Consider the following 22563-nt stretch of genomic DNA (forward strand, 5'->3'; position numbering starts at 1 on the left):
TGTTGGCTTGTTTATTTGATTTGTATCCCATCTTTTCTCCCTGAACAACTCAAGGCAGCTTGCTTGATAAAAGATAAAGGTAAAGATAGGTAAAGATAAAAACAAGTAGAAATACAAACATAACTGCTAAAATTCAATAGCACCACCAATTGTTAGAAACAATTTAAAATCCATCAGTGTGTTCACTACATCTTCTTCTAGGCATTTTGATTACTTTGTGGCTCCAGGCAATAGACACCTAGAAAACATGTTGAAAAACAGCCCTGACAGTTGTTTTGTGTTTGGGTGAGAAGTGGTTAATCTCTGCCATTTCACACCTTCCACCCAGATTTTGTTGGGAGCCTATGCTGAACCCCCAAAAGATCTGCAGCAGGGCTCATGTACCCTATGTGGAAGTACTGAGGTTAGTATGTGTGAGTACAGCCTATCTGCTCCACAATTTCAGCATCCTCATCTTCATGTCTGAAAAAGGCTGCTAAGGTGGGTTGGCATGTAGTGCAACCCAAAGAACTATATTCTGAAAATGAAATTCATTTATGCCCCTCTGTTCACATAGCAGGATTATTGAACCCACTGTATCCTCACAATCTATGTAAAGCTGTGAGGCAAGGTGAGTGTGCATGAATTTTTTTCAACATTAGTTGAGCTTCAGTCTAGGATTTTCATTTACCAGGCTTTATGGCAAAGACTTTTGATCTAAGGGAGGTCCTCCTCCTACATAGTTCTATGTCTGTGGGATTGCTTCTGATATATATGGTCACACACACACACACACACACACACACACACACACACACACACACACACACACACACACACACAAGGTGATCAAAAACACTGGTCCATTGGGCTTGGCAGTGTCTGCTCTGACTGCCAGATGTTACTTAGAACAGCCATCCCCTGCCCAAGTCTGCTTCCCTTTGTTGCTGTTGTTCTACGGCGCTCATCATTCAAGCCACTACGGGCAGGAGATTTTTTTGTCTAACACATCCAGAAGGCAATATGATGGGGAAGGCTGCCTTAAAATCTTCATTAATGGCATTTTCTGGGCATGCTCACTAAGGTCCAGGAAATAGAGATGTCAAAATGAAATCTCGACTAGGATAGCAGGAAGTGGTTAATTCTCTTTCCCTAGGTTGCATTTCAGGTGCTGTTATCTACCATCTTGATATCTTCCCTACCTGCTTATATATACTCAGAAAGAGAACAAAAGAGGACAATGACATGCATGACATTTCAAATGCTATGTTGAAGATGTTCAGTATGATTTAAATCAATTTACAATAAATGTCACTCAAACAGAGAAGATGGTGACCAGACACCTACTCTGCTGTCCAGATACTGCTAACTATAGACAGGCGACTTCAAGATCTCCAACCCCTTCTTTTTGTTCTTTGCCTTGAAATCAAAGTTTGTCAGCGTTTCTTAATGGAAATCACGTTTTTAGCAGAGTAATTCGCAGTCTAGCAGTCCAGAAATAACTCACACACAGTCCAGCAGCATTTCCTTCAGCAGCGTGCTATTTACAGCAGTATTTACATCAGTCTGGCAGCATAACGTGTAGATGTGATCTTCAAGCAGGAAGAAGATACAACTGACTGTACAATTCATACATATATACATATACAGGACCAATCAGATCACACATTGCATCATCCCTGAGTTACATCATCCATGAGTTGCATCAGCACTGCCGAGTCATCCTGACTCAGCTTTCAACACACCTGAACATTATGGATTCTCATTAATACACTCCATTCTGCTCAGGCCTGTAATTTTCCTTGACAAAGTTGGACTGCATAATGCTTGAAACAGAGGTCACCATCAAAAAGACAATTGTCCCCTGGTAGTTCTTGGAATAGAGGACTGTTTATCTGTAAAGTAAGACTCACAGCCACTCTGGAATGTCAGGCAAAGCATGTAGTGAGTGATAGCTCCTTTCATTGAGAGGAATGTACTGTATAATCAAATTAGAACAGGGAATGCCAGGGAGTACCATAATACATACATTGGCAGGAAGATATGATGGTGAGGTCATCCACATTTCTGACCCTTGTGAATCAAGCCTTATAATAAAAACAGAGGCGGTTCCCCAGAAAGAAAGGGAGAGGTGGGTGGGTTCCAAGTCATGAACTGAGTCTGAGTCATGGGGGTGTTGGGAACTGAGTTGAAGCTGAGTAGAGTCATTGATATGACTCCAGTCAACTTGACAGCAAATCCCATGACTTGAGTTCCCATCCTTGTTGTGGTATTATGCTTGAAAATCTGTAGGCTATACATTAAAAACTAAACGTCCACAGTTTCCAATCCTGGTCTTCTCTTCCTGTCTCTTACAACTGAAAATCCAAAATGGCAATAATGTAGAGTGAGATAAAATGTTGATTTTCCTTAATGATAAATGAAATGGGGGATTTTAAATTGGTATGATGAATGTGGAAAGTCAGAAATCTTCCTGCTACAGCAGCCAAAGCCTCTTTTAAGCACCCATCTCATAAAAGTGTCGAGGATATTTAAAAGAGAAATATGCTAAAATTAAAATGGAGTAGAAAAAAGTTATTTCGCATCCTTAATGGTATAATGAAGTCTTTTTAATGTAATTTTCTTTACTCTTCTGCTTACACATTCCAAGAGAGATTCTTAACTTCTGTCTTTATTAGGTAGAATGTTTGTCATCATTATGGCTTAAGTATTTTCATAAACGTTTGATGAATATTAACAATTCAAAATTTAAAAAAATAATAATAGCTGTACTCTTGCTCTAATGACTGCTGGATATGAAAATATTAATATCTAAGCAGAGACAAGACGCTTGTGAAGTACATAATCTGCAACCCGTATATGAAATTTGTATCAAAGCCGAAAGGTTAAGTGGTTGAACAATGGTACGTTTATTTATGTAGCAGTAAATTCTCTTTACTGAGTGTGCATAGGTGAACTAGGTTCTGCTCTGAGACGAAGGCCCACTTCAGATGTTTGAATGCACAAGATTGCAACTATTTCCCTGTTCATCTGTCCCAGGCAAAGCTTGGAAATAACAGTTTTATATTTATATAAATTCCAAGATGATACCAAAATCCTATTGCCAAATATCATGTTCAAGCGGTTTTCACAATCTTTTCGCCATCTGTCATGTGTCAGACATGGAACTGAGTGTGCAGGCAAGTGTATGTATAAGGTATGTCTGAGAGTGCCACATATCACTAGAAAAATGTCATATATCCATTACACAATTTCCAGTTTTGACAACATGAGTGCAATAGGATTCTTCTGAATGCTTGTGTTTTCTTAAAGGATATGTTCTTTCAAAAGGACTAGTGACAGGTTTACTAAAATTTATGCATTAATTATTCTTAAAATGTTAGTTTTGGGATCATCTTAGGGAAGTGTTGGACATTTGGGGGGCACTTTTCTATTTTAAGTATTTAAAAGTACTTTAAGGTAATTAAAAAGGAACAATCATTCAATACCTACTTACAGGTTGTAACATTTTACTTTCTGAATACCAAGTAGCAAGCATTATTCAAGCAAGAAGTGATTTTTAAAATAAAATATGCAAATAAAGGGAAAAAAACCCTTTAAATATAAAATTTGATGTTATGGTGGAAGATTCATGAAAGGCCTGGATGTGGTCTACCGCAGTGGTCCCCAACCTTGGGCCTCCAGATGTTTTTGGACTACAACTCCCAGAAGCCTTCAGCAACACCTCTACTGGTCAGGATTTCTGGGAGTTGAAGTCCAAGAACATCTGGAGGCCCAAGGTTGAGGCCCACTGGTCTACCGGAAGTGTTACAGCTGCACTCCCAAAGCTTTACTTCATGCCAGCTAGAGAAAAGAAGGAAATGGTGTTCCCCCGCTCTCTGATCAGAGGGAGAGACTGTACTCAGGGCCCGGCCAGTAACTCTGGAATGATAAAGGAGACAACTGGAGATAGACACTCTGGAAGACTCAGTGGAGTTGGCCGCTGCATCAGGAATGGGTGTCCAATTCTCTGTTTGTACAGTAGCCAGCTAGGACCTTTTGAGAAGCTCACAAGCAGGATGCCAGCACAATACCTTCCTCACACTTGCAGTCTATAAAAACCCATACTTCTTCTGACACTGGTGACAATATACAGCCTCTAGGCAAATACCCCTTGTTATCCATAAAAATAATAAATTACATGCTGTCAAGACAATACTGCGTTTTTGGGTCTTTTAAGTTTGGAGTACTCAAAAGTGTTTACATTCCCTACTTCTGCCCTGGGAATGTGGCACCTTTCCAAAGGCTATTCAGGCTGGCTCTTCTCCTGAGACTCACAGTGAGGAATCAAATTCTTCTTAGCTGATGCAGACATTGAACTGCACATGCCATCTTTCCTGCTCTAGTTTGGAAGGATCCTTTTGGAGCTCTGCACAATCCATTTTCATTCCATCTGCTTCAATGAATTCTGTGTCACTCACAAACCCAACCACCTGGCTGCTCAGTCTTAATGCTTGCTAATTTATGTTGAAAGCAATTCCTAAACTATAGATCCATGTGGGAACCCACTGTTTATATTCCTGCATTATGAGAACTGAGAATTCATTACTGTTTTTGTTCTGTAATCAGTAGCCATGTAATCTACTGCTTAAGAGGCCTGATAACTCCATTACTATTAGGTTTGGTGTCCAAGGCCTTCAGGATGTCCACAGAAACAATATCTGCCTGACCAGTCCTGCCCACAAGTTTCTCAACAGTTCTAAAGTAAAAAAAATTGTTTTACTTTTGCAGAAACTGCTTTTGCAGAAACAGTACGTACTAAAAGCTGAAGCACCCTATCGTTTTTTTCTAATTTCAGCACACTACAATCCCTTTTTTCGTGTAGAAATGTGTTACTTTTATAGTCCTTTCTCAAATTTGGGTTTAGATTAAAGGAAAGTCAAATTTTAGTCTAAGCTAGAATATAGCCATTGAAATGAATTATATCAGCACTGACTCCCAAGTCTTATTCATTTCATTTTAGCTGAAGCTAAAATGGGATTTAGCACTAATTGCCTGATTAAGCGAGCAACTAGATGGGTATTTGTCCCACAGCTCATACCATGTTTCTCACTGTTCCTTTCAATATTTATTCCATTGACTACACGCTAGCACTAATCACAAGTAAATCCCATCATTTGGATGAGTATGCGGAATATTTTGTTTGACTGAGATGACTTGTTTTTTTCTCTTTTTTGGTAGCCTTTTCCCTTGCATTACTTGGTTTTGCTTTTGATTTGGTTGACCACCTATGTTCATCCTTTAAGGCTGATGTTATGCATGTCCAGATGACATCACTGATGATGATCAGAGCGGAGTGTGGCATGCAGGTGAACCCTACTACTTTTGTCTACCTTCTGCTCACAAGGGTAAAGACTATAACAGCAATGTAATTTGATAATTGTATATACAGTGGTGCCTCGCTAGTGCGATCGCTTACCAATGGCCTCTATGGCCAAAACTCGCATTGCGACGCCGGGAAATCAGCTGTTCGGTGGCTCCAAAATGGCCACCGGATGACCCAAAATGGCCACCGCAACCATTTTCGTGCCCTGCCCTCGCTTACCGAGGGTGCAAAAATGGCGCCGCTATGAGGAAACTTCGCTTAACGGTGAGTATAGAAGCCATTGTGTGTCCTGTTTAGTGATGTTTCCTCAAAGCGAGGGTTAATCCGGAACAGATTAACCTCGCTATGTGGGGCACCACTGTATATTAAGAACTTAAAGCTGATCTGGGAGCACATAGGCAACCAGATACAAGAGGTGATAAATTGTTCCACAAAACAAACAAGCCCTTAAATTTTTTGCCAGCTGCCACTTCTGGATCAACTTCTAGAGCAGGCCTAAATAGAACACATTATGACAATCTAATCTTTAGAATATCAGTGGGTGGGTGGGATTGGCTAATCTCCATGAGAACTATAAGGATTAGGGGACATTAGCCTTTTAAAAGGGTGTCTCTCAAAAAAACCGACCAGTCCCTTGCAGAAGGCTGAGATGTGTTTTAGGTCACCTGTTGCCTTTCCCAGGTTCAATAATTTACCTACAGGTCAGAAGGACAGCCACATAGCCTCAAAAAGATACAGGTTTCTCCACTGTAAGTTGTTGTTTAGTCATTAACTTGTGTCTGACTCTTCGCGACCCCATGGACCAGAGCACACCAGGCTCTCCTCTCTTCCACTGCCTCCCGGAATTGGGTCAAATTCATGTTGGTAGCTTTGATGACACTGTCCAGCCATCTCGTCCTCTGTCGTCCCCTTCTCTTGCCTTCACACTTTCCCAACATCAGGGTCTTTTCCAGGGAGTCTTCTCTTTTCATGAGATGGCCAAAGTATTGGAGCCTCAGCTTCAGGATCTGTCCTTCCAGTGAGCACTCAGGGTTGATTTCCTTCAGAATGATTAGGTTTGTTCTCTTTGCAGTCCAGGGGACTCTCAAGAGCCTCCACCAGCAACACAAATCAAAAGCATCAATACTTTGACAGTCAGCCTTCTTTATGATCCAGCTCTCACTTCCATACATTGCTGCTGGAAAAACCATAGCTTTGACTATGGGGATGTTTGTCGGCAAGGTGATGTCTCTGCTTTTTAAGATGCTGTCAAGGTTTGTCATTGCTTCCCTCCCAAAAAGCAGTCATCTTTTAATTTTGTGGTTGCTGTCCCCATCTACAGTGATCATGGAGCCCAAGAAAGTAAAATATTTCACTCCCTCCATATCTTCCCCTTCTATTGCCAGGAGGTGATGGGACCAGTGGCCATGATCTTAGTTTTTTTGATGTTGAGCTTCAGACCATTTTTTGCACTCTTCTTTTTCACCCTCATTAAGAGGTTCGTTAATTCCTCCTCACTTTCTGCCATTAGAGTGGTATAATCTGCATATCTGAGGTTGTTGATATTTCTTCCAGCAATCTTGATTCCGGTTTGGGATTCCTCCAGTCCAGCCTTTCGCATGATGTATTCTGCATATAAGTTAAATATGCAGGGAGACAATAAACAGCCTTGTCACACTCCTTTTCCAATTTTGAACTAATCAGATGTTCCATATCCAGTTCTAATTGTTGCTTCCTGTCCCACATACAGATTTCTCAGGAGACAGATAAGGTGGTCAGGCACTCCCATTTATATAAGGACTTGCCATAGTTTGCTCTCGTCCACACAGTCAAAGGCTTTTGCATAGTCAATGAAGCAGATGTTTTTCTTGAACTCTCTGACTTTCTCCATAATCCAGTTCATGTTAGCAATTTGGTCTCTAGTTCCTCTGCCCCTTCAAAATCCAACTTGTACTTCTGGGAGTTCTCGGTCCACATACTGCTGAAGCCTACCTTATAGGATTTTGAGCATAACCTTGTTAGTGTGTGAAATTAGTGCAATTGTATCATAGTTGGAGCGTTCTTTGGCACTGCCCTTCTTTGGGATTGGGATGCAGACTGATCTTTTCCAATCCTCTGGCCACTGCTGCGTTTTCCAGACTTGCTGGCATATTGAGTGCAGCACCTTAACAGCGTCATCTTTTAAGATTTTAAATAGTTCCACTGGATGCCATCACCTCCACTGGCCTTGTTGTTGACTTCACTCTCCAGGATGTCTGGCTCATGGTCAGCAACCACACTATCTGGGTTGTCCGGGACATCCAGATCTTTCTCGTATAATTCTTCTGTGTATTCTTGCCACCTCTTCTTGATGTCTTCTGCCTCTGTGAGGTCCCTACCATGTTTGTCTTTTATCATGTCCATCCTTGCACAAACGGTCCCTTTAATATCTCCAATTTTTTTAACAGGCCTCTGGTTTTACCCTTTTTATTATTTTCCTCTGTTTCTTTGCACTGTTCATTTAAGAAGGCCCTCTTGTCTCTCTTTGCTATTCTTTGGAAGTCTCTTCCATTTTCTGTAACTTTCCTGATCTCCTTTGCATTTTATTTCCCTTCTCTTCTCTGCTATTTGTAAGGCTTTGTGGGACAGTCACTTTGCTTTCTTGTATTTCCTTTTCTTTGGGATGGTTTTTGTTGCTGCCTCCTGTACAATGCTACAAGCCTCCATCCATAGTTCTTTAGGCACTCTGTCCACCAAATCTAGTTCCTTAAATGTGTTCTTCACTTCCACTGTGTACTCATAAGGGATTTGTTTTAGATTATACCTGACTAGCCCAGTGGCTTTTCCTACTTTCTTCAGTTTAAGCTTGAATTTTGCTATAAGAAGCTGATGATCAGAGCCACAATCAGCCCCAGGTCTTCTTTTTATTTATTTATTTATTTATTTTTGGACTTATATACCGCCCCATAGTGCTACAAGCACTCTCCGGGCGGTTTACAGTTTCATTATACAGGCTACACATTGCCCCCCCAGCAAGCTGGGTACTCATTTTACCAACCTCGGAAGGATGGAAGGCTGAGTCAACCTTGAGCCGGCTACCTGGGATTTGAACCCCAGGTCGTGAGCACAGTTTTAGCTGCAGTACAGCGTTTTAACCACTGCGCCACGAGGCTCTTTTTGCTGACTTTATAGAGTTTCTCTATCTTTGGCTGCAGATAACATAATAAATCTGATTTCAGTATTGCCCAACTGGTGATGTCCATGTATAGAGTCACCTGTTTTGTTATTGGAAAAGAGTTTTCGTGATGACCAGCTTGTTCTCTTGACAAAACTCTATTAGCCTTTGCCCTGCTTCCTTTTGAACTCCAAGGCCTATCTTACCTGTTGTTCTTTTTATCTCTTGACTCCCTATTTTAGCATTCCAATCACCTATAATGAGAAGAACATCTTTCTTTGGTGTCAGTTCTAGAAGGTGTTGTACGTCTTCGTAGAATTGGTCAATTTCTGCCTCTTCAGCATCTGTGGTTGGTGCATAAACTTGGATTACTGGATTGTTAAATGGTCTGCCTTGGATTTGTACTGAAATCATTCTTTCATTTTTGATATTGTATCCCAGTACAGCTTTTCCACTCTTTTGTTGACTATGAGAACTATTCCATTTCTTCTATGGGATTCTTGACCACAATAGTAGATATGATAATCATCTGAATTGAATTCACCCATTCCCATCCATTTTAGTTCACTGACACCCAGGATATCAATGTCCTGTTTGACCACATCCTATTTACCAAGGTTCATAGATCTTACATTCCAGGTTCTTATACAGTATTTTTCTTTGCAGCATCGGACTTTCCTTTCACTTCTAGGTGTGTCCGCAGCTGAGCATCCTGTTGGCTTTGGCCCAATGACTTCGTTAGCTCTGGAGCTACTTGTACTTGTCCTCTGCTCTTCCTCAGTAGCATGTTGGACACCTTCCAACCTCAGGGGCTCATCTTCCAGTGTCATATCTTTTAGCCTTTTGTTTCTGTCCATGGAGTTTTCTTGGCAAAGATACTGGAGTGGCTTGCCAGTTCCTGCTCCAGGTGGATCATGTTTCATCAGAACTCTTCACTATGACTGTCTTGGGTGTCCCTGCATGGCATAGCCCATAGCTTCTCTGAATTACTCAAGCCCCTTTGCCACAACAAGGCATCAATCCATGAAGGGGCCACTGTAAGTAGGCATGGATTTTCTAGTCCAGTCAATCAACATTTCTCACCAATGGAGAATGCTACTTATATAATTTAGCTGATCTAGCATAGTTCTTCTAATTTTTTTTTATAAGACTCTACAATGAAGGTGGTTTCTACAAAAATCACGCTTGTCTTCTCACCCTTTTTGGTCACCACTTGGCTGTGATAATTAAGAAAACTCAGTGTTTCTATATGTGACATGCTTTCTGGTGTAACCTGTTGGCCGGATGGGCATATATATAAATAAATAAAACATGCAATAAGAACTGACAAGAGTTTCTCACCTTGCAAAATCCAGCCACTCTTTCCCTCCCAGAACTGGACATTCAATCTTCTTACCAACTTATACCAGTGCACTTTCTCACTTTCTCATCTTCTTTCTTTCCCTGAGATAAAGCAGATTGCCCCTCCTCCCACCATGCACATACTCTCCCTTCAACTAACACAGCAGTTTATCAGAACTCACAGCTTCATCTATCAGTCAGATTCATCTCTCCTTTCAGCCTTTGAGGAGAACAAGGAGGAGGGGAAAACCACAAACTGCTTTTGCAAACTGGTGGTAGCCATAGGCGTTGATATGAGAAACTAGGAAAGTGTCGGTTTTCACTCAAGCTGACATTTAAGCTTGTTCCATAAATGTAAAATCAAACCATCAGCTTCCATCCCTTTGTCATCCAGGTAAGAATGGCTGCTTGCTTTTTGCTATGCTCATCATACGAAGGAATGGTAGAGCTAGTTCAATTTTGTAAAGAATCAGTGGTGAAAGATCACCTGTGTGTCAAAAAAGAAGTCTTATAGAGTCACGAGAATGTTTATTTGCATTAGCTTTTAAGGATATATCAGGTGCCACCTTGCCCCTTCTGTGTGTTCAAGTGCAATGAGGAGGCACTGAAAGCCTGAAAACGAGTCTGTCATCAGAAATGCTCAAATGAGTAGCCTCATTTTATGGGTGGGGGTCACCAGAATTGCATTCATTACTGCCAACCCTGGTGCTAATGTACTATGGCTATGTTGCCCTGAAGCAGTACAAAGGGAGCTTGCCCACTTACAGATGGGCATGCATAGAGCTCTACCATACAAAAAGCAACTCTGATTAGCTCACATACGTAGAAGAGGCCTGCTTACAGTTGCTATAGATGCCAATGACCATGCACATAGAGACTGCAGACATGCCTAACAGATGTGCTCCTGCACTGCCCCCCATATATGCAGAGAGTTGTTTGAACACTGCTATACACCCGCTATTCCAAAGTTTTCTTATTCCCACAAATAAAGTTGACTCTGTTTAAACTTCTGATAATAATATTTTCTTTCAATTCTGATTGGCCAGTGCTAAGCACTAGAGATCAGCACAAACCAGCAGTTCATGCCATCTCTACAAAGCACAGCTCATACCTCAGGCCTTTCCCCCCCCCCCCACTAGACCTATACGGATATTTTGCTCAGGTACAGCTGCAAGACCCTATTCTCGCCAGACAGAGTCTCCAAAGCCAGCAAAGTTATTTTGGCACCCAAGGCAGAGAAAAACAGAAGCATGGCTCCCTCTCCCACCCAGTAAATTAAATGAATGACATATTAAATAAATAACAACTTGCTGCCTGTTCAGGACAACCGCCGTCAACTGCCTGAGGCGGCCATTCCACTCTGGTTGGGCTTGACCCTGCCCTCTCTTGTTGCTAGGTTTCTTTGCAGCTGCTCTGGTGTTAGAAAATGATTGGGTAAGGACAATTACAAATTTCACCTGACTCTTTGCTGGACTGGGGGGCCGCTGGAATAAAGGAAGGAAGGAACACTTCCCACTCAGCCATCATGCTGGTGGAACAGGCTGTGGGAAGAAAAATGGTTTCTGCTCCCTTCCCAAATCATTTCACGTTGCTAGGAAAGCCTGCTGAGTGAGGTGTAGATACACTTTGAAACATTTGCTGTGGGTAGGTGGGTGGGAGGAAAACAGAAGATTGATTGGCACCCGGGAGGTTTCCCAGCTTGCCGGCAATTTGGGAAGGATTCGAGACACACTCGTGCACTGGTCTCCCGAGCACAGGCTTCGGGGCACAAAAGAGAAATGGCAGCCTTGGTCCAGGAAAAGGAAACTGAAAAAGGCCTGTGAAGGCCTCGTGACAGATCTCCCAGTCCTACTGTGCAGATGAAGTGGGGGGGGGGGGGAAATCACATGCAGCAGGGTAAAAAAGCAGAGGTGGTTAAGGAAGGGGAATTCAAAAGGCTCTGATCTCATGTTCGTGAGTCATAATTGAAAAGAAAGTCCCCAGTAAGGAGCAGCAGGTGGAATCCACTTAAACAATTACAAATATATATATATATAAGGGAGGAAAAAGAGGTTATCGCTGTGATTTTCGCACATAATATCTATCAGGACGGTGCAACACCCAAAAGATGATGAGTTTAATTCCCCATTGCTTTTAATCATTCACACTTTTCAATAGGGCATGAAACTCCACATTCCAAACTGGTAATGTACAAGGGTAACAAATGACATCTCCTTGCGCTTTCACTAGTGGATATTGAAGCTGTAATTGCATTGACAGCACCAGCTGCTACCACTTGGGTTCAAATGCCGAATACCCTTAGGTAGCAACGTGTGACACACTCTGTTATTGTTCGGGTCCTCCACGAGAGGGAGCCATCATTACAGGTACTATAAGGACGATTTGCACAAATGGTCTGTGAAGAGCGATGTCACTGTTATTAGTCATCCTCGTCTCTGGGAACACAGGGCAAGAGAACACTTGAATTCCAGGACAAAATAAACAAATAAAATCAAGAATCCTTCTCGATTAATCTGTTTATACCCTGGATTTGTGGTTCAGCTTTGCCAAGGATATGATGGATTCATTAGCAAGCTTTAGCTTTCAAAGGGGAAAGTGGGAGAGACATGAGCAAGGCATGGTCAGGTTAGAGACATCTGTGGTTCGGAGGCAATTCCCAGCATCCAAGGTTTGTAGCTATGGATTAACATTAGGAATCAATTGCTGTAACACAAACCATTTCATTGCATTTAGATTCTAGCCCTCCCCACCTCACCCCCATGCCATTATTTTGAACTGTAGTTCATGCCAATATTTCCAGGAAAAACAGCCAAAAAGAAGAATGAGGGAAAGATACTGAGGTCCAAAATCAATGGCCAAAATAACAGGTCTGCAAGAAGAATTAACAGAAGTATAGTCTCCAACTCATGAGAAGAGAAGACTCCCAGGAAAAGACCCTGATGCTGGGAAAGTGTGAAGGCAAGAGGAAAAGGGGACGACAGAGGATGAGATGGTTCGACAGTGTCACCGAAGCTACCAACATGAATCTGACCAAACTCCAGGAGGCAGTAGAAGAAGACAGGAAGGAGGGCCTGGCGTGCTCAGGTCCATAAGGTCACCAAGAGTCTGACACAACTTAACGAATAAACAACAACAATAGTCACCTACAACCATGAGGTACTAGATCCACTCTATTTGACAATGGTTAGGCCTCATCTCCCCTTCACGGGTTGCTGCCTTGTTGTGGCAAAGGAGCTTGAGTAATTCAGAGAAGCTATGGGCTATGCCGTGCAGGGACACCCAAAACTAGCATGATCAGGGAACTGGAAACCAAGCGCTATGAAGAAAGACTGAAGGAACTGGGCACACTTAGACTTGAGAGAAAATGACCAAGGGGAAATATGATAACGCTTTTCAAATCCATGAAAGGTAATCATACAGAAGAGGGGCAGAATTTGCTTTAGAACATCTCAAGAGTGCAGGACATGTAATAATGCACTCAAATTACAGGAAGTCAGATTTTGGCTGAATATCTGGATAAACTTCCTAACTGTTAGAACAGCATGACAATAGAAATATTACCTTGGGAGGTGGTGACTGCTCCAACGCTGGAGGCACTCAAGAGAAAATTGGACAACCATCAGTCAGATCTGCTTTAACACATGATCAGGGAACTGGGGGTTGAGGAGGGGGTTGAACTCAGTGGCCTTATAGGCCCCTTCCAATTCAATTATTTCATGTTTCTACACTTTATCCTCCAAGGACCCAGCAATATCTTTAACTGGTTTGAAAGTGAAACAAATAAATGAATGAAACCTTGTGTAATTAATGACTATGTGTGAGCAAGTAAAGCCCTTTCGTCCCAGCAAAGAACCAAAGTCAGAACCAGCTTGCTCACACATAGCCATGCAGTTGGCTCCAAGCCACACAGGTTGTCTCTTCTCCAGAGGAGAATCAACGCATGACACCTGGCTCCACCGCCAGGTGTTTCATCCCACTGAGCTACAGTGGGGTCTTGACTTGAGAACTTAATGCATATTGGAAGGCGGTTCTCAAGTCAAAAACTTCTCAAGTCAAATCTGCATTTCCCATAGGAATGCATTGAAAACCATTTGATCCGTATCTGCTCTTTTCCGTCCATAGAAACTAATGGGAAGCTGCTATTCTGCCTTCGACCACTAGAGGAGAATATTTTGTTTCTTTTTTTCTTAGGTCAAGAAAGGTTCAGGGAAGGCAGGGAAAATACAGTCCAGGCAGTCCAGTACCAGGCAGTCCGAAGACTGTCTCCCAATCCACTCTCTAAACGCTGGGAGGAGTGAGGAAGCAGACAGGCACCCTTTTCACTGGCCAACAGTTAACTGAAAGTTCAAATTTTGCACTTTCCCTGCCTCCCACGTGGGTTTTTTTCAGTTCTTAACTCAAATCTAAGTACTTAAGTCAAGTCAATATTTTCTTATGAGAGCGGTTCTTAAGTCAAAATGTTCTTAACTCAAGCCGTTCTTAAGTCAAGACCCCACTGTATCTGGATAGCTAATTGTTGTGCAAAAAGGATAATTCCAGCTGGCGTTCAATTCAAAAAATTCTCTTTTTGATGCAGCTTTGAATGTTGCAGGGACACTGTCCTCTCTTTTTGCTTGCCATCCCAAATAACAAGCTGCTGATGTTGTACCTGCTTTCTCTCTCTCCCCCTCTCTCTGCCACCTCATCCTACTTACAGCATGATAAGGCAAATCAACATGGCATCACGTAGACAGGGGCTAAGAGAACAGCAAGAAGGTAAAACAGGTAAGATGCCAACTTCTAAGTGTGCCAGAGCAATCACACAGCAAAATCCAGCTCAACACATGCTGAATAACAGCTGCCATGTATCCATGTGCACATGCGCATTGAGCCTGGAAAGCTAGCTGTTCCATTAGCTAGCTTGCTTCTTGCAGACTCTACGTCCTGCGTAGGACTTGTTTTAAAGTAGAGCATCTTTCACACAACTGTGAGGTAGGGAGAATGTGAATTGACCCCCCACTCTCCATTCATTTCTCCCTCTTTCCTTGCAACATGAAAGTAGCCTGGTTAAGTAGCAATAGCACTTTTCAAGTTAGAAAAGCCTTCTATGTGGCTGCTTTCGTGCTTCTTAAATGAAAAGAATAATTATTCTTTCATAGAAACGAAAAGCTACCATTTTAAAATTCTTTTTAAGCCCTTTTTGTCTGTAGCTTCCTATCTCCTAAAAGGAACTTTTAAAAAAAACTAAACCCAAATTGATACAAACAAAATAATTGGAAAGGCGTGAAAATACCAACTGTATCTTAGAGACAGGCTGTGTTGGCGGCCCTTTCTTAATTTTCACTGTATTAAGGTAATTTCCTGTGACTGGCTTTTCCTGCAGCTTTTCACACATGCTGCCATTTCTGGCTTTCTCACGCAGGTTTTTAAAAATACACATATACCTTAAATTTATGCTCTGTTACAAGGAGAGAAAAAGAGAAAGAAAGAGAGAGAGAGAAAAAAAAGAGAGAGTAAAGTTTTAAAAGTAATTCTTTTGCTTTTTACTTTCTGCTTAGCAATTGATTCATTTCAGAGTGTAACTCAAACATATGGAAAAATAATTGATGGTAAAAATAGAAAATGATTTTACTGGTGTTTGTGGGATAGTCCAGAGATGTAATAAATTAACCTTATTGAAGCAAAGCAATGAAGAGAGAAACCACCTGAAGTTATTTCTGTTTTGCCACAGCTATCATCTGAGTGGTGGAAGAAGAACTTGGAATGGATTGTGTTTTGCAAAGTTATTTTTAAGGCCAGCACCTATAGGACATTCATTGAGGAAAACGTCCCATGACCCTCGTTGTGCAGGATCGTCCCACTTACCCAAGCATTGCCATTTCTAAGAAGACAGTAAGTTTTCTGCACATTGCTCAAGTAATGTGATCCCATGTTACTATGCTGGTGTGAATTTCTGCACAGTGGAAATTATGCTGTTATGTATTTCTGTGCAATCTGTTATGTGCCTAATAATAGTTACAGTTCTCAGGGTCCTCAAAGTAGTTTGTTACTACTATGAACATAATATTTGTCTCCCTCGCTGGGTATCTTTAAGAAACAATTGAAGACGTGGATGTTTGGGCAGGCCTTTCCATCATATTCCTCTTGACCTCCTTCTTCCTTCTTTACTGTTTCTGTTTTGCACTCTATGTAATGTATTGTAGTGTTTTTACTAATTAGAATTGCTTATTTATATTGTTACTGTATTTTATTGTTGTTAGCCGCCTAGAGTGGTCCTCACCGACCAGATAGGCAGGGTATAAATTAAATAAAATAAATAAATAAATAAATATTTAAAATCTCTTTTATTTCTTACTATTTAAAAGTAACTGAAACAGTTACTTACACTTTTAATAATAATAATAATAATAATAATAATAATAATAATAATAATAATAATAATAATAATAATAATAATAATAATAATAATAATAATAATAATAATAATAATAATAATAATAATAATGGACAGCAGAATCAATAAAACAGCATTAACAGCACATCAAGGGCAGCAGGAATAGCCAAACAGTAGGGCAGATCTGATTATTCATTAGAGGCTGCTAGTAAAAGTTTCTTTAAGAAGCATCATTTTAAGCAACCTCTTGACGATAAGAGAGGATGAGGTCAGGTGCAACTCAGTTGGGAGCCCATTCAAAAATGCTGGTGCCACATCCGAGTTGGCACAATTTCTGGTGGATATATTTCTGGCCTCCATTGGCATGACAACCTATAGGAGCATTGCCTGCAAAGATCTGGTGGTGTGGGTACATGTTCTTGAGGAAATGTCCTCTGACAAGTAAGAAGGGGGCCAAACAATGAAGGATCTTATGGGTAAGAACTAGAACCTTGAACCTGGCCTGGAACCTCACAGGTAACCAGTGTGCACTGCACACAAGCCACGGGAAAATGCGGTCAGATTTGCTCACATGTGACACCAGCCTGGTAGCCACATTCTAGACCTGCTGAAGATTTTGGGTCAGCCTCAAGGGAAGTGGAACATATAATGCATTACAGTAATCGGTCTTGGAGATTGCCAGTGCATGGACCAACATATTCAGGGGGCCATAATCCAGGTGGGGGTGGAGCTGGGTAATCAGCCTCGGTTGAAGGCTGACCTGGATACAGCTGCAATATGGGCATCCTATGACAGAACACAACGTCTGTCTTTGGGTACTTCTGTAGTTTTAGAAAAGATTTTATTTTGCATATTTTGGTGAGGGTGACGATGAAAGTTTGTTGATTTATGTTCAGGTTTCACTTCTAGAAAATACCATATTATTTTCTTTGGGGCTTAGCCAGAAATTCTTGACTTTTATCCTAAAAAGCACAACTACATTGCTGAGAAAAAGGGAGTAATGCGCTTTCCTAAAGCTAAGGGATGATGAAAAGTTTATATTCACAAGGCCACATCTTACATCAAATTTGAAGCCTAAAAGGGGCAGGGGAAGGAGAAATAACAGTTCCATTTTGTGTAAGGATGTGTCATTGGAGACTACAATCAAGATCATCCACACTCTTGTATTTGTGATAACTATGTATGGGTCTGAAAGTGGTCCAGGAACATACCCAGATTCTGAATGTGACCCTTAAGTGGAAGCACCAAAATCGTATCACTATAGCAATAAAGATAGCTGGAACACAAACACTAGAAGAGAGTGAAGCTATTCCTTCCTGTGAGGTCTAGCATGGATCGCCTCCAGAGCTACTTGCCACATATTTGGAAAGTGAAAACACATTGTTTTATGCAACTGGACTTCTGAACACCTTGGAGTGTTTTTTCCCTTCATTTTTCCCCATTGGGGTATCTGTGTACGTTACCACACAAACCTTGCATCAAAACAATTCATGTAATGAAAGATACATGCATTTATCTCACTGGCAATTGAAATAGGCCAACTGTCCAGTTCCAGAGTGTGCAAAAGGAACCACAGAGAAGTTTGCATCCATGTGTCCTTCAGCAAAAAATTCAACACTTACATATTTGTATTCAGTAGGAAGTGCCCTTAGAAATGGTGGCATTTTTACACTGTTAAGTAACCCAATGACAGGTACAAATTGAGTTTTCTGTGCTTTTCTCTGAGACTTGAAAGTGGAGGAAAAATGAGCGCTATCCATCTTTATGCACTGCTTTTGAGATTTATAGATGAACATCTCTAAATATTAATATGTTTGCATCCATATGTCTGCTATTTACCCTTCTGCTCATGGTGTCTCCTTAAGTGTGTTATCCTTCCCCTTTACATTCAGCAGAAATAAACGAATCGGCCTACAAGTCTCTACCTTGTCAGGGGCACAAAGTCTGTTTTTGGGTACTTCTGTAGTTTTAGAAAGATAAGATTTTATTTTGCGTATTTTGGTAAGGGTGATGATGAAAGTTTGTTGCTTTATTTTCAGGTCTCACATCTAGAAAATATCATATAGTATTATTTTCTTTGGGGCTTAACCAGAAATTCTTGACTTTTCTCCTTACAAAGCACAAATATGTTGCTGAGAAAAAGGGAGTAATGCACTTCCCTAAAGCTAAGGGATAATGAAAAGTTTATATTCACAAGGCCACTTCTTACACCAAATTTGAAGCCTGAAAGGGCAGGGGAAGGAGAAATAACAGTGCCATTTTGTGTAAGAATGTGTCATTGGACACTACAGTCAAGATCTTCCACACTCTTGTATTTCTGATCACTATGTATGGGTGTGAAAGTGGGACATTTAGAGGGAGAGAAACAGAAGGGGGAGAGCGCAGGTGGATCAGAGTGCATTGACCCGCTTTGGGTCCCTTGTTGGGAGAAATGTGGCATGCAAATAAAGCTAATAAAGATAATCAGAGCTAACTGGAGGCAAGGAGTCAGGAGCAGAACTGGCCAGTTTGAATATGTATGTGCTTGGGAAGATGTTGTGGGGGAGCTCTGAGGAGAGATCTTTGACTATAACCTTGCCAAGGGTCCATGTATGGACATTCTTGTTGAGCTCTGGCTCCTGCATGACCAGAGGTGAGGCAGGGACTTTGAGTTGGTCCCTTGCCAGCCTTGACCTAGTATTTAGCATCAGTGAAGATGACACTCCTGAGCTGAATACCCAACCTCACTGCAACCCAGAAGAGATGCTGGAGGCACAAGCACCAGAAAGAAAAATAGTAGCAATGCCAGGAAAGCTTAGGGTGACCTTCTACATGATGGTTTGCAATGGTACCAGCTGTCTCTCATGAGCCATTCAGCTTGGACTGTGGGACCGTGGCTGCCCTTGAAGACCTAACTGAGGAGTTTTAGCGGAAGGGAAAGACCTCAGGCTTGTAAAGGTAACTGAAGACGGGGTGGAGCAAGTGGAGTGATGTGAACCTTATGTTAGAAGTGACTGGCTTGTCAATAAAGTCTCATGTGAGCCTTATCCAGTGTTCTGAGTCTATGCGTCACCACAGCTGAAAAGTAACTCTGTGACCCCAGCCCCAGATAGGGCAGTGGGATATGCACCATCGTAGAGCAAAAGTAACTCCAAGATAGATTCCGGAAGGAAATGCCTAAACAAGAATTCTCCAAGAGTTTCTGTGGCTTAAATATGGACAAAGACTTTTTTCATTTCAAATGTGTTAAGCAGTCCATCTATTCACAGATGTCTGCATTACCACACAATTTTGTTGTTAAATGACCACAATTTCCACTGCCTGTAATGTTTTGCATTTCTATTCCTTCTGGCCCATTGGTTGCAATCCCTCACCAAAAAGAGTTCAGCTAAAGGTTGCACTAGATTTGTAAGAGTTAAGCACTCATCACCCTTGAGTCTGGATGGATAAATCTGCCAGTTTCAGTTTTTCACGTTTTCCGTTTTTAAATTGTTAAGTTCTGCCCATCCTAAATATGAAGACTACTGCTACGTAAATGTGCAAGGTTAACTAAAAAGGACATTCTCAGCTATCCCATTATTTGTATTAATTTTCATGTGTCTGTACATGTGCATTACTGTTTTCAAGATATATATATACTGTAGGCATGGAAAGAATATACATCAGGTTGTTCCTTCTTCTCAGGTTAGTCTTGATAAGACACCTTTATTTTCAAGACATACATGCTTCCTTATCTCACCTTATTAAGATCTCCATAGCTTGCACAAATTGTGAGTGCAAAACTAGTGCCCTTTTATTTCAAGAAGCATTCACACACACACAGACACACAGACACAGAGAGAGAGAGAGAGTGAGGTGCAGGATAGTAATTTATTGCTAAGAGAGACATACCTTCCTAACGTTTCTAGTACTTTGAAGTCCACACAGTAAATCAGCAACCACAATTGTTTTCTTGCATTATTTCTGTGAAAGCTCTAATTGCATTTCAACCTTGTCTTGCCCAGTTTTGCTCACTTTGTGAAAAAAAAATCACCTCCTATTTTCTTTCCCTTCTTCTGTTGAGTGTGCAACAAAATACTTCCACCTCAGGCATAATGAGAAGGAAAAAATGCAGCTCCTCATTCATGCCTATGAGGAAAAGACATATGCTGCCATCAATGCTAGAGCCAACATGGTTACATTCATTTTGGTCTAACTGCAGTGACATCTTTGAACTGCCCAATAGTGCCTTACACTGTTGGGGAGGGAGTGTTCCCTCTCATCTACTGACAGAAGTGCAACAGACAAAGCTCAAGAAGTCTTCATAAGCACTTGCCCTTTTTCTGCTGCACAAGATTACTCAACAGTAGTACCGTCTGATATCAGAGCCAGGCCAAAGAAAATTAAATGAGCCTGGCATTAATTCACCTATGCAAACACAAGTGATGATAGGGCAGGAAGGAGACGTCCTTTTGTCGTGTGATAGAAATTCAAATTAGCTTTGAACTCTACAAGTACAATGAATCCCATTTCTAATGCAGCAAAACATCGCCCATATCCAGTGTCTGACATATCCTGGACAGATAACCTTTCGTTTAGAGGCAGGACAAGGTAGCCAGGATGAGTGCAGGAGAAAAGCAACTCGGTAAGTTAATCTAAGGAGTTAATTACCTGTGTCAGGAAATATATCACACAGAATGGAAATGTCTAATTTGTTGAAATTGATTGAAGAATAAATGTTTTTTTTCCTGAAAAAACATGTGAATTTATATACTCATGTAAAATGAAGACAAAGGATTCCATCTGACCCCTTCTGATTCTAGACTGATATATCCCTACAGTTTCAAACTGCTTTATACGGCTCTGTAAGGTCCTGCACATTTCATTTTTTGGGTTTCACTCCTCATCTTAAAAATACATGACTTTTATCTGAAGTATGCATTTTGGTTTTTGAAGTAACTATTGACAATAGAAGTTTGATACAGAATCTACCAATTCCACATCTCACATGCCTCAAAAATCCTATTAAGGCTGCCATAAATCAGAAATGACTTGACTGCATAAAAACAGTCTTATATATTAGGATAATTTTAACAGCTCGTATCTTACTTATTCTTGATTACCAAACAAGCCTTGATTCCTTGTATCTTACACCATTTATGACCATCAGATGTAACTTTTGTAATTTTGAAATGGATACAGCTTTTTCACATTGTGTGCAGGTTGTGTGCAACCCAGAATCACAAAAGACAGCTTTTATTCTGAAGAAATCTGCCACTAATGATAACATCATTCCTGTTGAGCAAGTGAAGCTGTGCAACAGAATTTCAGCCACCATGTGTGGCACTAGAGCTCCATACAGAGGTCCTCTGATGTATCAGAGTCAGCCCTGCAGAGTGAGGCAGTCTCCCCAGAAAACAGCCACTGGGAACAGAGGAATAGCTGGGATTTTTCAGAGGACAAAACTGTGTGGGTCACGTATTTTGTCTTGTATCTTAAGAACTTGCTCGCAGCCCCTAGAAGTGATGTTGATGTAAGATTCAATTGCCAGTCCAGTCAGCTTTTGTATACAGAATGAGAAGAAGAAGCATCTCAGTCTTCGTTTCTGGCAGCAAGATATTTTGAGAAATCACCAGTGATCTTGATGAGGGATACACGGGGTGATACTCGGAAGGAAGAGGAACGGCATCTCTGCAATGCAATCACTCGAATGAGTTGTGTAATTGTCTAAATTCAGGGCAGGAAGCTGTTTTGGGACATCAGCCCACAAGGGGCTGCACATCCTCCAGTTTCTAATGCTGAACAGCATATGAGCAGCAACAGCAGTATCTCTTCATAGTGCAGAAGGATGCAGGTGTGCCTTCTGTGTCCTAGAGTACTGTCTGTCAAGAAGGAAGAGCATCCCTTACCCTTAACAAGACTAAGAAGATCACATATTTTTGTACCACCATTGCCATGGTTCTGTTGACTGTAGGCCTGAGCTCATCCCTGGCAGAAGCAAATGGGGCAGAGGGAGTTCAAAAAGAGCCTGTAGAGGTACACTACAAGTTGCCCCTTTCTGTCATTGTTGACTTAACCCCCATCATGTGGAAGTTCATATTCAAAGCATTCCAAAGAAAGATCCACATATCCAAAGTATATACAGTTTGAGAGTAGTAGCCAGAGGATGATTTTCCACAATATGTTAACTAAGACAAGAGACACTTTGATTTATGGAAAGCTGGAGTGTAAAGAAGCTCTTTAAGTACCCAGACTCACCACCCCCAGTGGCTCCCCTTTTGTGGGAGATTATTTTTATATGTCAATATATGACGTTTTCTGCATCAGCCCAGTATATTTGACACTGTATCTTTGAAGTTAGTCCAGGCCTGAACAAAAGTATTCTAATGTCCCAAAGCAGAGAAGCATCTACTT

This window comes from Pogona vitticeps, chromosome 3 (assembly GCF_051106095.1).
Source record: "Pogona vitticeps strain Pit_001003342236 chromosome 3, PviZW2.1, whole genome shotgun sequence".
Classification (NCBI taxonomy): Eukaryota; Metazoa; Chordata; class Lepidosauria; order Squamata; family Agamidae; genus Pogona; species Pogona vitticeps.